The sequence below is a fragment of the Scyliorhinus canicula genome, chromosome 7 (assembly GCF_902713615.1).
Source record: "Scyliorhinus canicula chromosome 7, sScyCan1.1, whole genome shotgun sequence".
NCBI classification, from domain to species: Eukaryota; Metazoa; Chordata; class Chondrichthyes; order Carcharhiniformes; family Scyliorhinidae; genus Scyliorhinus; species Scyliorhinus canicula.
In genome coordinates, this window is record NC_052152.1 from 210,618,052 (window position 1) to 210,638,176 (window position 20,125).

Here is a 20,125-nt window from a genome sequence, read left to right on the forward strand (position 1 = left end):
CACAATGCCATTGCCTTCCCAATCCCACGATGCCATTGCCTTCCCAATCCCACGATGCCATTACCTTCCCAATCCCACAATGCCATTACCTTCCCAATCCCACGATGCCATTACCTTCCCAATCCCACAATGCCATTACCTTCCCAATCCCACAATGCCATTACTTTCCCAATAACACCCTGATGAATATTTCTAGTATTTATTTTTGTTCAAATTTCCAGAATTGAGTTTTTTTTCCCGATGTGATAAAGGTCTTTAACAATCTACATGTCACAAGGACAATGGCCTTGCGGTAATATTGAAAACTGTCACCCTGTAACTTACAATTGTGGAGCCTCAGGTTAACATTTGTCCTTTCAATCTAAAAATAGGGAGCAGTTGTTCATTGTTTTATCTCTATCTCAGTTTTCACTGTGATGCTGACAGTGTGGCTCACAGAGAATTGGACTGATCCCGCCAACTCCCCCTGTTCACAAGGATTACTGGGATCTCAAAGATTCACAAAGACCTTTCCCTACCTCCTTTACTGGCGACCTTCATTACTCACCCCCATTGCCGCTGTTTACACAGGGAGCTGAACTGTGATGGGACCACCCTATCCCGTCAGTGATCACAGCCAGGCTGCTGAACAGGGAGGAGCTGCTGGAGCTGCTGCTGATTTACACTCAGACACGGGGCTGCATTCTCCCAAAATGGGGCAAAACGCTGGCGTTTCACTCCCGAGGCTCCTGCAGGGGGCTAGCAGAGACCCGGAGTGACTCTCGCAGCTTTAGCTGGGGACACGGGGCCCCAAACTTCCGGGCTGGAGTCCGCGCACGGCGGTGGCTGAGCGCCAAGGCGGACTCAGACTGCGGAGGCTGCTGCGGAATGTAGCCCCCCCCCCCCCCGACCGGCCAGTGCCCAATCCTCCCACCCCTCACCAGGGCGGCCGTGGACTGAGTCCGCAGCCGCCACACGAGAGTCCCGACCGACCATAGCAGGTTAGTTCCATATCCAAAAGGTTAAGTTAGGTTGCAGGGGATTTGGCCGAGGTAGGGTTCACTTTCAGAGGGTCGGTGCAGATTTGATGGGCTGAATGGCCTCCTTCTGCACTGTAGGGATTCTGTGATTCTATGAAAGTCAGCATGGATTTACAAAAGTGAAATCATTCTTGACAAATCTATTGGAATTCTTGGACGATGTAACTAGTAGAGTTGACCGGGGAGGACAAATGGATGTGGTTTATTTAGACTATCAGAAGGCTTTCAACAAGCTCTCACATAGCAGGTTACGATGTAAAGCTAAAGTGCATGAGATTGTGTAGTGTCTTGAGATGGATAGAAAGCTGGTTAGCAGATAGGAAGCACAAAGTTGGAATAAATAAATGTTTTTCCGATAGGCAAGCAGTTACTAGTGGGGTACCACAGGGATCTGTGCTCGGACCCCAACTGTTCACACTATATATGAACGATTTGGACGAGGGAACTAAATGTATTATCTCCAAATTTGCAGATGATACAAAGTTGGGTGGGAGGGTGAGCTGTGAGGAGGATGCAGAGATGCTTCAGCAGGATTTGGACAGGCTCAGTGGGAACATGCACGGCAGATGCACAACTACAAGAAGTAAACTGGTTAATGGGAACCAGAGCAGCAGGTCAGCATGTGAGGAGAAGGTAGAGGTTAATAGGATGAACAGGCAGGGGCAGTCTAACCACTACAGAGGGGAAAGGAAACATTATATAAGTATATAAAGAGGAAGAGAATAGCTAAATTAAATGTTGACCCTGTAGAAGACGTTATTGGTGAGGTAATAATGGGAAACATAGAGATGGCAGGGGCACTGAAACAATATTTTGCCTCTGTCTTCACGGTAGAAGATCATAAATAATTTCCAAAAACTACAGTTAATGCAGGGGAACTTGGTGCAATAACCATCACTAGGTATTGAATAAACTGATGGGATTAAAGGCAGATAAAACTCTGGGACCTGCTGGCCTGCACCCTAGGATATTAAGGGAGCAGAGATAGTGGATGCATTGATTATGAAATTTCAGAATTCCCTGGATTCTGGAAGGATCTCGGTGGATTGCAACATGCTAATGTGACACCCCTATTCAAAAAGGGAGAGAGGCAAAAGGTAGGAAACTACAGACCAATCAGCTTGACCTCTGTGTGGGGAGTGCAGTGTGTGTGGGGAGAGCAGTGTGTGCGGGGGGAGTGCAGTGTGTGTGGGGAGTGCAGTGTGTGCGGGGAGAGCAGTGTGTGCGGGGGGAGTGCAGTGTGTGTGGGGAGTGCAGTGTGTGGGGGGAGTGCAGTGTGTGCGGGGAGTGCAGCGTGTGTGGGGAGTGCAGTGTGTGTGGGGAGTGCAGTGTGCGCGGGGAGTGCAGTGTGTGTGGGGAGTGCAGTGTGTGCGGGGAGTGCAGTGTGTGCGGGGAGTGCAGTGTGTGCGGGGAGTGCAGTGTGTGTGGGGAGTGCAGTGTGTGCGGGGAGTGCAGTGTGTGGGGGGAGTGCAGTGTGTGTGGGGAGTGCAGTGTGTGTGGGGAGTGCAGTGTGTGGGGTGGGGGGGGGGGTGCAGTGTGTGTGGGGGGAGTGCAGTGTGTGTGGGGGGAGTGCAGTGTGTGCGGGGAGTGCAGTGTGTGTGGGGAGTGCAGTGTGTGGGGGGAGTGCAGTGTGTGTGGGGGGAGTGCAGTGTGTGGGGGGAGTGCAGTGTGTGTGGGGAGTGCAGTGTGTGCGCGGCTGGGATGAGTGTGTGTGGGGAGTGCAGTGTGTGTGGGGAGTGCAGTGTGTGCGAGGGGAGTGCAGTGTGTGTGGGGAGTGCAGTGTGTGCGGGGAGTGCAGTGTGTGTGGGAAGTGCAGTGTGTGCGGGGAGTGCAGTGTGTGTGGGGAGTGCAGTGTGTGTGGGGAGTGCAGTGTGTGTGGGGAGTGCAGTGTGTGTGGGGAGTGCAGTGTGTGTGGGGAGTGCAGTGTGTGTGGGGAGTGCAGTGTGTGGGGGGAGTGCAGTGTGTGTGTGGGGAGTGCAGTGTGTGTGGGGGGGCAGTGTGTGGGGGGAGTGCAGTGTGTGCGGGGAGTGCAGTGTGTGTGGGGAGTGCAGTGTGTGCGGGGAGTGCAGTGTGTGCGGGGAGTGCAGTGTGTGCGGGGAGTGCAGTGTGTGCGGGGAGTGCAGTGTGTGTGGGGAGTGCAGTGTGTGCGGGGGGAGTGCAGTGTGTGTGGGGAGTGCAGTGTGCGTGGGGGAGTGCAGTGTGTGGGGTGGGGGGGGGTGCAGTGTGTGTGGGGGGAGTGCAGTGTGTGTGGGGAGTGCAGTGTGTGTGGGCAGTGCAGTGTGTGTGGGGGGAGTGCAGTGTGTGTGGGGAGTGCAGTGTGTGTGGGGAGTGCAGTGTGTGTGTGGGGAGTGCAGTGTGTGCGGGGAGTGCAGTGTGTGGGGGGAGTGCAGTGTGTGTGGGGGGAGTGCAGTGTGTGTGGGGAGTGCAGTGTGTGTGGGGAGTGCAGTGTGTGTGGGGAGTGCAGTGTGTGTGTGGGGAGTGCAGTGTGTGGGGGGAGTGCAGTGTGTCTGGGGAGTGCAGTGTGTGGGGGGAGGGCAGTGTGTGTGGGGAGTGCAGTGTGTGGGGAGTGCAGTGTGTGTGGGGAGTGCAGTGTGTGCAGGGAGTGCAGTGTGTGTGGGGAGTGCAGTGTGTGTGGGGAGTGCAGTGTGTGTGTGGGGAGTGCAGTGTGTGTGGGGAGTGCAGTGTGTGGGGGGAGTGCAGTGTGTGTGGGGAGTGCAGTGTGTGTGGAGAGTGCAGTGTGTGGGGGGAGTGCAGTGTGTGTGGGGGGAGTGCAGTGTGTGTGGGGGGAGTGCAGTGTGTGTGGGGGGAGTGCAGTGTGTGTGGGGGGAGTGCAGTGTGTGTGGGGGGAGTGCAGTGTGTGTGGGGGGAGTGCAGTGTGTGGGGGGAGTGCAGTGTGTGTGGGGAGTGCAGTGTGTGTGGAGAGTGCAGTGTGTGTGCGGGGGGAGTGCAGTGTGTGCGGGGAGTGCAGTGTGTGTGGGGAGTGCAGTGTGTGCGGGGAGTGCAGTGTGTGCGGGGAGTGCAGTGTGTGTGCGTGGGGAGTGCAGTGTGTGTGGGGAGTGCAGTGTGTGCGGGGAGTGCAGTGTGTGCGGGGAGTGCAGTGTGTGTGGGGAGTGCAGTGTGTGTGGGGGGGGGTGCAGTGTGTGTGTGGGGAGTGCAGTGTGTGTGGAGAGTGCAGTGTGTGTGGGGGGAGTGCAGTGTGTGTGGGGAGTGCAGTGTGTGGGGGGAGTGCAGTGTGTGTGGGGAGTGCAGTGTGTGTGGGGAGTGCAGTGTGTGCGGGGAGTGCAGTGTGTGTGGGGGAGTGCAGTGTGTGTGGGGAGTGCAGTGTGTGCGGGGAGTGCAGTGTGTGCGGGGAGTGCAGTGTGTGGGGGGAGTGCAGTGTGCGGGGGGAGTGCAGTGTGCGGGGGGAGTGCAGTGTGTGTGGGGAGTGCAGTGTGTGCGGGGGGAGTGCAGTGTGTGTGGGGAGTGCAGTGTGCATGGGGAGTGCAGTGTGTGGGGTGGGGGGGGGTTCAGTGTGTGTGGGGGGAGTGCAGTGTGTGTGGGGAGTGCAGTGTGTGTGGGCAGTGCAGTGTGTGGGGAGTGCAGTGTGTGTGGGGAGTGCAGTGTGTGTGGGCAGTGCAGTGTGTGGGGAGTGCAGTGTGTGCGGGGGGAGTGCAGTGTGTGGGGAGTGCAGTGTGTGTGGGGAGTGCAGTGTGTGCGGGGAGTGCAGTGTGTGGGGGGAGTGCAGTGTGTGTGGGGAGTGCAGTGTGTGCGGGGAGTGCAGTGTGTGTGGGGGGAGTGCAGTGTGTGTGGGGGGAGTGCAGTGTGTGTGTGGGGAGTGCAGTGTGTGCGGGGAGTGCAGTGTGTGGGGGGAGTGCAGTGTGTGTGGGGAGTGCAGTGTGTGTGGGGAGTGCAGTGTGTGTGGGGAGTGCAGTGTGTGGGGGGGAGTGCAGTGTGTGGGGGGAGTGCAGTGTGTGTGGGGAGTGCAGTGTGTGTGGGGAGTGCAGTGTGTGTGGGGAGTGCAGTGTGTGCGGGGAGTGCAGTGTGTCTGGGGAGTGCAGTGTGTGTGGGGAGTGCAGTGTGTGTGTGGGGAGTGCAGTGTGTGCGGGGAGTGCAGTGTGTGTGGGGAGTGCAGTGTGTGTGGGGAGTGCAGTGTGTGTGGGGGGAGTGCAGTGTGTGTGGGGAGTGCAGTGTGTGTGGGGAGTGCAGTGTGTGTGGGGAGTGCAGTGTGTGGGGGGCAGTGTGTGTGGGGAGTGCAGTGTGTGGGGAGTGCAGTGTGTGTGGGGAGTGCAGTGTGTGGGGAGTGCAGTGTGTGTGGGGAGTGCAGTGTGTGCGGGGGGGGCAGTGTGTGTGTGGGGAGTGCAGTGTGTGTGGGGAGTGCAGTGTGTGTGGGGAGTGCAGTGTGTGTGTGGGGAGTGCAGTGTGTGTGGGGAGTGCAGTGTGTGTGGGGGGAGTGCAGTGTGTGTGTGGGGAGTGCAGTGTGTGGGGGGAGTGCAGTGTGTGTGGGGAGTGCAGTGTGTGGGGGGAGTGCAGTGTGTGTGTGGGGAGTGCAGTGTGTGTGGGGAGTGCAGTGTGTGTGGGGAGTGCAGTGTGTGTGTGGGGAGTGCAGTGTGTGTGGGGAGTGCAGTGTGCGGGGGGAGTGCAGTGTGTGTGGGGAGTGCAGTGTGTGTGGGGAGTGCAGTGTGTGTGGGGAGTGCAGTGTGTGTGGGGAGTGCAGTGTGTGTGGGGAGTGCAGTGTGTGGGGGGAGTGCAGTGTGTGTGGGGAGTGCAGTGTGTGTGGGGAGTGCAGTGTGTGTGGGGGGGAGTGCAGTGTGTGTGTGGGGAGTGCAGTGTGTGTGGGGAGTGCAGTGTGTGGGGGGAGTGCAGTGTGTGTGGGGAGTGCAGTGTGTGGGGGGAGTGCAGTGTGTGTGGGGGGAGTGCAGTGTGTGTGGGGAGTGCAGTGTGTGGGGGGAGTGCAGTGTGTGGGGGGAGTGCAGTGTGTGCGGGGAGTGCAGTGGGCGGGGGGAGTGCAGTGTGTGTGGGGAGTGCAGTGTGTGTGGGGGGAGTGCAGTGTGTGTGGGGAGTGCAGTGTGTGGGGGGAGTGCAGTGTGTGGGGGGAGTGCAGTGTGTGGGGGGAGTGCAGTGTGTGTGCGGGGAGTGCAGTGTGTGGGGGGAGTGCAGTGTGTGTGCGGGGAGTGCAGTGTGTGTGGGGAGTGCAGTGTGTGTGGGGGGAGTGCAGTGTGTGCGGGGAGTGCAGTGTGTGTGGGGAGTGCAGTGTGTGTGGGGGGAGTGCAGTGTGTGTGGAGAGTGCAGTGTGTGTGGAGAGTGCAGTGTGAATACTGAATCCCCTGGACATTCAGTTCCCATCCCTGCTCACCCTGCAGCCATGTCTCCCTAATCCCGATTATATTATACCATTTTACATCTTTTTGCGTGATTAATTCATCCACTTTATTGTGAATGTTCCACGTGTTAAGACAGAAAGCCTTCAGGCTTGACTTCATAAATAACATTACTTGTCCTGTTACCACTATTTTTCAATGTGGCCCTGTTTGAATCTGCTCTTTAATTTCTCTTTTCTAATTCCCTCTCCTGTCTTTGTTTTTGTCCTTGATTCCCCCACTCTGACCTCTTGCATAGGTAATGGATTACTCTCCACTTGCCTGGATGAGTGCAGCTCCAACAACACTCAACACCATCCCAAACATGTGTACCATCTACAAGAGGTGGAGATGCCGGCGTTGGACTGGGGTGAACACAGTAAGAAGTCTTACAACACCAGGTTAAAGTCCAACAGGTTTGATTCAAACACGAGCTTTCGGAGCGCAGCTCCTTCCTCAGGTGAATGGAGAGGTATGTTCCAGAAACATTTATAGAGACAAAGTCAGAGATGCCGGACAATTTTTGGAATGCGAGCATTTGCGGGTAATCAAATCATAACAGATCCAGGGAGAGGGATAATCCCAGGTTAAAGAGGTGTGAATTGTCTCAAGCCAGGACAGTTGGTAGGATTTTGCAAGTCCAGGCCAGATGGTGGGGGGTGGATGTAATGCGACATGAATCCCAGGTCCCAGTTGAGGCCGTACTCATGTGTGCGGAACTTGGCTATAAGTTTCTGCTCGGCAATTCTGCGTTGTCGCGTGTCCTGAAGACCGCCTTGGAGAACGCTTACCCGAAGATCAGAGGCTGAATGCCCTTGACTGCTGAAGTGTTCCCCGACTGGAAGGGAACATTCCTGCCTGGTGATTGTCGCACGAGGCCCGTTCATTCGTTGTCCGGAATGAACAGGAACAGCAGACCGCGAGATCTGCGGTGCAGCAAATGAAAAGGAAAGAGTCGAATTGGACCCCTCCGGAAGGCCGCTGCCCGAGACTCGACATGTATGCTGAAGCCGTCAGGAGTCGTGTCAATGCCAGATTCATCAGTCGCATTCACAAGGCAGCCCGAACGTCACCCAAGCACAACGCAACGCCATCCGCGCTCTCAAAACCAACTGCAACATCGTCATCAAACCAGCAGACAAAAGAGGGGCCACCGTCATACTGAACAGAATGGACTACTGCAAAGAAGTATACCGACAACTCAACAACCAGGAACACTACAGACAGCTACCTGCAGATCCAACCAAGGAACACATCCGCCAACTCAACAGACTGATCAGGACCTTGGATCCAGATCTTCAGAGCACCCTACGTGCTCTCATCCCACGTAATCCCCGCATTGGAGATCTCTACTGCCTCCTGAAAATACACAAGGCCAACACACCAGGCCGTCCTATCGTTTCAGGCAATGGGGCCCTGTGTGTGAGAACCTCTCTGGCCACATCGAGGGCATCTTGAAACCCATCGTACAAGGTACACCCAGCTTCTGTCGCGACACGACGGACTTCCTACAGAAACTCAGCACCCATGGACCAGTTGAACCAGGAACATTCCTCGTCACAATGGATGTCTCGGCACTCTACACCAGCATCCCCCATGACGACGGCATTGCTGCAACAGCCTCAGTCCTCAACACTGACAACTGCCAATCTCCAGACGCAATTCTGCAACTCATCCGCTTCATTCTGGATCACAATGTCTTCATCCAGATGCATGGAACAGCCATGGGGACCAAATTCACACCTCAATGTGCCAACATCTTCATGCACAAGTTTGAACAAGACTTCCTCACCACACAGGACCTGCAACCGATGTTATACACCAGATACATCGATGACATTTTTTTCCTTTGGACCCACAGCGAAGAATCACTGAAACGACTACACGATGAGATCAATAAATTCCAGCCCACCATCAGACTCACCATTGGACTATTCTCCAAATTCAGTTGCATTCTTGGACACACTCATCTCCATCAAGGACGGTCACCTCAGCACTTCGCTTTACCGCAAGCCCACAGATAACCTCACGATGCTCTACTTCTCCAGCTTTCACCCGAAACACATTAAAGAAGCCATCCCCTATGGACAAGCCCTCCATATACACAGGATCTGCTCAGACGAGGAGGAGCGTAACAGACACCTACAGATGCTGAAAGATGTCCTCGTACGAACGGGATATGGCGCTCGACTCATCGATCGACAGTTCCAACGCGCCACAGCAAAAAACCGCACCGACCTCCTCAGAAGACACACACGGGACACCACTGACAGAGTACCCTTCGTCGTCCAGTACTTTCCTGGGGCGGAGAAACTACGACATCTTCTTCGCAGCCTTCAACACATCATCAATGAAGATGAACATCTTGCCAAGGTCATCCCCACACCCCCACTACTGGCCTTCAAACGACCGCACAACCTCAAACAAACCATTGTTTGCAGCAAATTACCCAGCCTTCAGAACAGCGACCACGACACCACACAACCCTGCCAGGGCAATCTCTGCAAGACATGCCAGATCATCGACTCGGATACCATCATTACACATGGTAACACCACCCACCAGGTACGCGGTACATACTCGTGCGACTCAACCAATGTAGTCTACCTCATACGCTGCAGGAAAGGATGTCCCGAAGCGTGGTACATTGGCGAGACCATGCAGACACTGCGACAACGAATGAAAGGGCATCGTGCGACAATCACCAGGCAGGAATGTTCCCTTCCAGTCGGGGAACACTTCAGCAGTCAAGGGCATTCAGCCTCTGATCTCCGGGTAAGCGTTCTCCAAGGCGGCCTTCAGGACGCGTGACAACGCAGAATTGCCGAGCAAAAACTTATAGCTAAGTTCCGCACGCATGAGTGCGGCCTCAACCGGGATCTTGGATTCATGTCGCATTACATCCACCCCCACCATCTGGCCTCGACTTGCAAAATCCTACCAACTGTCCTGGCTTGAGACAATTTGCACCTCTTTAACCTGGGATTATCCTTCTCTCTGGATCTGTAATGATTTGATTACCCGCAAATGCTCGCATTCCGAAGCATTGTCGGGCATCTCTGACTTTGTCTATATAAATGTTTCTGGATCATACCTCGCCATTCACCTGAGGAAGGAGCTGTGCTCCGAAAGCTCGTGTTTGAAACAAACCTGTTGGACTTCAACCTGGTGTTGTAAAACTTCTTACCATCTACAAGATGCACTGCAATAACTCACCAATGTTCCTTAGGCAGCACCTTCCAAACCCACGGCCACTACCGTCTAGAAGGACAAGAGCAGCAGATACCTGGGAACCCCACCACCTGGAGGTTCCCCTCCTAGTCACTCATCATCCTGACTGGGAAATATATCACCGTTCCTTCACTGTCACTGGGGCAACATCCTGGACTCCCTCCCTAACAGCATAGTGGGTGCACCTACAACGTAGGGACTGCAGCAGTTCAAGAAGCCAACTCACACAGGGCGGCGTGTGGCACAGTGGTTAGCACTGGGACTGCGGCGCTGAGGACCTGGGTTCGAATCTCGGCTCTGTGTCACTGTCTGTGTGGAGTTTGCACATTCTCCCCGTGTCAACGTGGGTTTCACCCCCACAACCCAAAGATGTGCAGGTTAGGTGGATTGGCCACGCTAAATTGTCCCTTAATTGGAAAAAACAAAAAATAATTGGTTACTCTAAATTTATATAAAAAAAAGACAACTCACACTAAACATGGCACGCACACATTGACCATTACACTCACACACTGACCATTATGCACACATTGACCATTACAGTCACACACTGACCATTACACTCACACTGACTAATACACGCATACTGACCATTACACTCACACATTGACCATTACACTCACACTGACCATTACACCCATACTGACAATTTGTAAGGGTCTCATTTAAATCCTTGTCTGACCCTTGTTTCCATTTTTGAACAAAGAACAAAGAAAATTACAGCACAGGAACAGGCCCTTCAGCCCTCCCAGCCTACGCCGATCCAGATCCTTTATCTAAACCTGTCTCCTATTTTCCAAGGATCTACTTCCCTCTGTTCCACGCCCGTTCATATACCTGTCTAGATGCATCTTAAATGATGCTATCGTGCCCGCCTCTACCACCTCCGCTGGCAAAGCGTTCCAGGCACCCACCACCCTCTGCGTAAAAAGCTTTCCACGCACATTTCCCTTAAACTTTCCCCCTCTCACCTTGAAATCGTGAGAGTTTTTGTGCTTTTAACTTTTGCATCTGGATGATTACTGAATCCCCACCCCCCTGGTCTAATGTGCTATTTGAACCGGCAGACTTTGACTCCCCTCAGTTTAGTGAGCTATGTGGCATAGTCCAGTGATGTCATTTTGATGGACTTGGCTAGCAGCCAATTAACTCTTCTGAAATTCTGGGATTTATCCAGTTCTCGATTTTGATTGGTACAGTGCTTCAGATGCTTCTGGAAAGAAGACAGACTCCATTTTAAAATTGAGTTCTGCTTAGACCTGGACAGCAGCAGTAGCAGTTTTGGTTACACTCTCTCTCTATCAGCCAAGGCTGACAATTTAAAACACTCTCCAGCCAGGTCTGTGAATGTTTAATCTCAGATTAAAAGGCTGCAGGCAATCTGTAGCCAGGCCTGTGAAAGTCTAACCTCTGTTTGGAAGGCTGGGGAAGGTACAAGGCTGATAGCTCTCCCCTGAGACCTCTAGAGGTCTGGAAGAATAGACCCATTTTCTCTCTCTGTTCACTACAGTTAATCTTAATCTGCCGAAGGACCAGACAATCATTCCAGAGGGGGAGTGCACAGAAAGCCCAATGCTCAGGCAGAGAATTCTAAGATTGTCTCAGTGAGACTGGGAACCAATCAGGTGGAGATCATCCAAGTGAAAGTGACTCCCTGGAGGGAACTCTGCAGCCTGCAGGTTCTAATTGAAAGTAAAAACTAGAGGGGCCGATTAAAACCGATGGTTTTCATCACTTTATGTCCTGAAAAGACCGCTGTCTACAAAGACCACAATCCCAGAAGTATAGATACTGATCTCATTGCCAGTTTAATCCCCGTTATTTTGATGCTTCTCTACACCCACTGTGTGTGTCTGTCATGAAGGTGTGTGGGAGGGGGGTGGGACCGTGTTAGGGGAATAATTAGATTAATGAACCATTGTTCTATTATTACCATTATATGTTTATCTCTTCTCTTGATATAAATAAAATATTTCTAAAATGTTTTACGTACAAATGTGGTGACTGTAAGTCATTGGAACAGAGTAGGGTCGAAGATCTCCGGAAAAGATACAAATTATTGGTTCATTCACTTAAATTGGGACTCGGGGGACTGTGGGGCTGAAATTGGTCGTGTACCTGCCCAGGGTGTTGTAACACATTACACTCACACAATGACCATTACACCCACACTCTGACCATTACACCCACACACTGACCATTACACCCACACACTGACCATTACACCCACACTCTGACAATTACACCCACACACTGACCATTACACCCACACACTGACCATTTCACCCACACACTGACCATTACACCCAAACACTGACCATTACACCCACACTGACCATTACACCCACACACTGACCATTACACCCACACACTGACCATTTCACCCGCACTGACCATTACACCCACACTCTGACCATTACACCCACACTGACCATTACACCCACACACTGACCATTACACCCACACACTGACCATTACACCCACACACTGACCATTACACCCACACACTGACCATTACACCCACACTCTGACCATTACACCCACACACTGACCATTACACCCACACACTGACCATTACACCCACACTCTGACCATTACACCCACACTCTGACAATTACACCCACACACTGACCATTACACCCACACACTGACCATTTCACCCGCACTGACCATTACACCCACACACTGACCATTACACCCACACTGACCATTACACCCACACACTGACCATTACACCCACACACTGACCATTACACCCACACACTGACCATTACACCCACACACTGACCATTACACCCACACACTGACCATTACACCCACACTCTGACCATTACACCCACACACTGACCATTACACCCACACACTGACCATTACACCCACACACTGACCATTACACCCACACTCTGACCATTACACCCACACACTGACCATTACACCCACACTGACCATTACACCCACACACTGACCATTACACCCACACACTGACCATTACACCCACACCCTGACCATTACACCCACACTGACCATTACACCCACACACTGACCATTACACCCACACTCTGACCATTACACCCACACTGACCATTACACCCACACACTGACCATTACACCCACACACTGACCATTACACCCACAGTCTGACCATTACACCCACACACTGACCATTACACCCACACTGACCATTACACCCACACTGACCATTACACCCACACACTGACCATTACACCACACACTGACCATTACACCACAGTCTGACCATTACACCCACACACTGACCATTACACCCAAACGCTGACCATTACACCCACACTCTGACCATTAAACCCACACACTGACCATTACACCCACACACTGACCATTGCACCCACAGTCTGATCATTACACCCACACACTGACCATTACACCCACACTCTGACCATTACACCCACACTGACCATTACACCCACACTGACCATTACACACACACACTGACCATTACACCCACACACTGACCATTACACCCACACCCTGACCATTACACCCACACACTGACCATTACACCCACACTCTGACCATTACACCCACACTCTGACCATTACACCCACACTCTGACCATTACACCCACACACTGACCATTACACCCACACTGACCATTACACCCACACTGACCATTACACCCACACCCTGACCATTACACCCACACTGACCATTACACCCGCACACTGACCATTACACCCACACACTGACCATTACACCCACACACTGACCATTACCCCACACTGACCATTACACCCACACCCTGACCATTACACCCACACTGAACATTACACCCACACACTGACCATTACACCCACACTGACCATTACACCCACACCCTGACCATTACACCCACACTGACCATTACACCCACACTGACCATTACACCCACACACTGACCATTACACCCACATACTGACCATTACACCCACAGTCTGACCATTACACCCGCACTCTGACCATTACACCCACACTCTGACCATTACACCCACACTCTGTCCATTACAGCCTCACACTGACCATTACACCCACACTCTGACCATTAAACCCACACACTGACCATTACACCCACACACTGACCATTACACTCACACAGTGACCATTACACCCACACCCTGACCATTACACCCACACACTGACCATTACACCCTCACTCTGACCATTAAACCCACACCATGACCATTACACCCACACACTGACCATTACACCCACACACTGACCATTACACCCACACTCTGACCATTACACCCACACACTGACCATTACACCCACACACTGACCATTACACTCACACAGTGACCATTACAGCCACACACTGACCATTACACCCACACACTGACCATTACACCCACACACTGACCATTAAACCCACACATGGACCATTACACCCACAGTCTGACCATTACACCCACACACTGACCATTACACCCACACACTGACCATTACACCCACACACTGACCATTACACCCTCACTCTGACCATTAAACCCACACACTGACCATTACACCCACACACTGACCATTACACCACACACTGACCCATTACACCCACACTGACCATTACACCCCACACTGACCATTACACACACACACTGACCATTACACCCACACCCTGACCATGACACCCACACACTGACCATTACACCCACACACTGACCATTACACTCACACAGTGACCATTACACTCACACACTGACCATTACACCCACACCCTGACCATTACACCCACACTCTGACCATTACACCCACACACTGACCATTACACCCATACTGACCATTACACCCACACACTGACCATTACACCCACACTGACCATTACACCCACACTGACCATTACACCCACACACTGACCATTACACCCACACACTGACCATTACACCCACACTGACCATTACACCCACACACTGACCATTACACCCACACTGACCATTACACCCACACACTGACCATTACACCCACACACTGACCATTACACCCACACTCTGACCATTACACCCACACTGACCATTACACCCACACACTGACCATTACACCCACACACTGACCATTACACCCACACTGACCATTACACCCACACTGACCATTACACCCACACACTGACCATTACACCCACACACTGACCATTACACCCACACTGACCATTACACCCACACACTGACCATTACACCCACACTCTGACCATTACACCCACACACTGACCATTACACCCACACACTGACCATTACACCCACACACTGACCATTACACCCACACTCTGACCATTACACAAATACTCTGACCATTACACCCACACACTGACCATTACACCCACACTCTGACCATTACACCCACACTGACCATTGCACCCACACTGACCATTACACCCACACACTGACCATTACACCCACACTGACCATTACACCCACACACTGACCATTACACCCACACACTGACCATTACACCCACACTCACCATTACACCCACACACTGACCATTACACCCACACACTGACCATTACACCCACAGTCTGACCATTACACCCACACTGACCATTCCACCCACAGTCTGACCATTACACCCACACTGACCATTGCACCCACACACTGACCATTACACCCACACTCTGACCATTACACCCGCACTCTGACCATTACACCCGCACTCTGACCATTACACACACACACTGACTATTACACCCACACACTGACCATTACACCCACACCCTGACCATTACAGCCACACACTGACCATTAAACCCACACACTGACCATTACACCCACACTCTGTCCATTACAGCCACACACTGACCATTACACCCACACCCTGAACATTACACCCACACACTGACCATTACACCCACACTCTGACCATTACACCCACACCCTGACCATTACACCCGCACTCTGACCATTACACCCACACACTGACCATTACACCCACACTCTGACCATTACACCCACACTCTGACCATTACACCCACACCCTGACCATTACACCCACACACTGACCATTACACCCACACTCTGACCATTACACCCACACCCTGACCATTACACCCACACTGACCATTACACCCACATTCTGACCATTACACCCACACACTGACCATTACACCCACACACTGACCATTACACCCACACTGACCATTACACCCACACCCTGACCATTACACCCACACTGACCATTACACACACACACTGACCATTACACCCACACTGACCATTACACCCACACACTGACCATTACACCCACACTCTGACCATTACACCCACACCCTGACCATTACACCCGCACTCTGACCATTACACCCACACACTGACCATTACACCCACAGTCTGACCATTACACCCACACTCTGACCATTACACCCACACGCTGACCATTAAACCCACACCCTGACCATTACACCCACACACTGACCATTACACCCACACTCTGACCATTACACCCACACACTGACCATTACACCCACACACTGACCATTACACCCACACTGACAATTACACCCACACCCTGACCATTACACCCACACTGACCATTACACCCCACACACTGACCATTACACCCACACTGACCATTACACCCACACTGACCATTACACCCACACTGACCATTACACCCACAGTCTGACCATTACACCCACACACTGACCATTACACCCACACTCTATCCATTACAGACACACACTGACCATTACACCCACACACTGACCATTACACCCACACACTGACCATTACACCCTCACTCTGACCATTACACCCACACACTGATCATTACACCCACACACTGACCATTACACCCACATACTGACAATTACACCCACACACTGACCATTACCCACACACTGACCACTACACCCACACACTGACCATTACACCCACATACTGATCATTACACCCACACTCTGACCATTACATCCACACTGACCATTACACACCCACACTGACCATTACACCCACACTCTGACCATTACACCCACACTGACCATTACACCCACACACTGACCATTACACCCACATACTGACCATTACACCCACATACTGACCATTACACCCACACACTGACCATTACACCCACACACTAACCATTACACCCACACACTGACCATTACACCCACACACTGACCATTACACCCACACTGACCATTACACCCACACACTGACCATTACACCCACCCTCTGACCATGACACCCACACTCTGACCATTACACCCACACACTGACCATTACACCCACACTCTGACCATTACACCCACACTGACCATTACACCCACACTCTGACCATTACACCCACACACTGACCATTACACCCACACCCTGACCATTACACCCACACTGACCATTACACCCACACACTGACCATTACACCCACACTGACCATTACACACACACACTGACCATTACACCCACACACTGACCATTACACCCACACTCTGACCATTACACCCACACTGACCATTACACACACACACTGACCATTACACCCACACCCTGACCATTACACCCACACTCTGACCATTACACCCACACACTGACCATTACATCCACACACTGACCATTACACCCACACACTGACCATTACACCCACACTGACCATTACACCCACACTGACCATTACACCCACACACTGACCATTACACCCACACACTGACCATTACACCCACACTGACCATTACACCCACACACTGACCATTACACCCACACTGACCATTACACCCACACACTGACCATTACACCCACAGACTGACCATTACACCCACACTCTGACCATTACACCCACACTGACCATTACACCCACACACTGACCATTACACCCACACACTGACCATTACACCCACACTGACCATTACACCCACACTGACCATTACACCCACACACTGACCATTACACCCACACACTGACCATTACACCCACACTGACCATTACACCCACACACTGACCATTACACCCACACTCTGACCATTAAACCCACACACTGACCATTACACCCACACACTGACCATTACACCCACACACTGACCATTACACCCACACTCTGACCATTACACAAATACTCTGACCATTACACCCACACACTGACCATTACACCCACACTCTGACCATTACACCCACACTGACCATTACACCCACACTGACCATTACACCCACACACTGACCATTACACCCACACTGACCATTACACCCACACACTGACCATTACACCCACACACTGACCATTACACCCACACTCACCATTACACCCACACACTGACCATTACACCCACACACTGACCATTACACCCACAGTCTGACCATTACACCCACACTGACCATTCCACCCACAGTCTGACCATTACACCCACACTGACCATTGCACCCACACACTGACCATTACACCCACACTCTGACCATTACACCCGCACTCTGACCATTACACCCGCACTCTGACCATTACACACACACACTGACTATTACACCCACACACTGACCATTACACCCACACCCTGACCATTACAGCCACACACTGACCATTAAACCCACACACTGACCATTACACCCACACTCTGTCCATTACAGCCACACACTGACCATTACACCCACACCCTGACCATTACACCCACACACTGACCATTACACCCACACTCTGACCATTACACCCACACCCTGACCATTACACCCGCACTCTGACCATTACACCCACACACTGACCATTACACCCACAGTCTGACCATTACACCCACACTCTGACCATTACACCCACACCCTGACCATTACACCCACACACTGACCATTACACCCACACTCTGACCATTACACCCACACCCTGACCATTACACCCACACTGACCATTACACCCACATTCTGACCATTACACCCACACACTGACCATTACACCCACACACTGACCATTACACCCACACTGACCATTACACCCATACCCTGACCATTACACCCACACTGACCATTACACACACACACTGACCATTACACCCACACTGACCATTACACCCACACACTGACCATTACACCCACACTCTGACCATTACACCCACACCCTGACCATTACACCCGCACTCTGACCATTACACCCACACACTGACCATTACACCCACAGTCTGACCATTACACCCACACTCTGACCATTACACCCACACACTGACCATTAAACCCACACCCTGACCATTACACCCACACACTGACCATTACACCCACACTCTGACCATTACACCCACACACTGACCATTACACCCACACACTGACCATTACACCCACACTGACAATTACACCCATACCCTGACCATTACACCCACACTGACCATTACACCCACACACTGACCATTACACCCACACTGACCATTACACCCACACTGACCATTACACCCACACTGACCATTACACCCACAGTCTGACCATTACACCCACACACTGACCATTACACCCACACTCTGTCCATTACAGACACACACTGACCATTACACCCACACACTGACCATTACACCCACACACTGACCATTACACCCTCACTCTGACCATTACACCCACACACTGATCATTACACCCACACACTGACCATTACACCCACATACTGACAATTACACCCACACACTGACCATTACCCACACACTGACCACTACACCCACACACTGACCATTACACCCACATACTGATCATTACACCCACACTCTGACCATTACATCCACACTGACCATTACACACCCACACTGACCATTACACCCACACTCTGACCATTACACCCACACTGACCATTACACCACACACTGACCATTACACCCACATACTGACCATTACACCCACATACTGACCATTACACCCACACACTGACCATTACACCCACACACTGACCATTACACCCACACACTGACCATTACACCCACACACTGACCATTACACCCACACTGACCATTACACCCACACACTGACCATTACACCCACCCTCTGACCATGACACCCACACTCTGACCATTACACCCACACACTGACCATTACACCCACACTCTGACCATTACACCCACACTGACCATTACACCCACACTCTGACCATTACACCCACACACTGACCATTACACCCACACCCTGACCATTACACCCACACTGACCATTACACCCACACACTGACCATTACACCCACACTGACCATTACACACACACACTGACCATTACACCCACACACTGACCATTACACCCACACTCTGACCATTACACCCACACTGACCATTACACACACACACTGACCATTACACCCACACCCTGACCATTACACCCACACTCTGACCATTACACCCACACACTGACCATTACACCCACACACTGACCATTACACCCACACACTGACCATTACACCCACACACTGACCATTACACCCACACTCTGACCATTACACCCACACACTGACCATTACACCCACAGACTGACCATTACACCCACACTCTGACCATTACACCCACACTGACCATTACACCCACACTGACCATTACACCCACACACTGACCATTACACCCACACACTGACCATTACACCCACACTGACCATTACACCCACATTGACC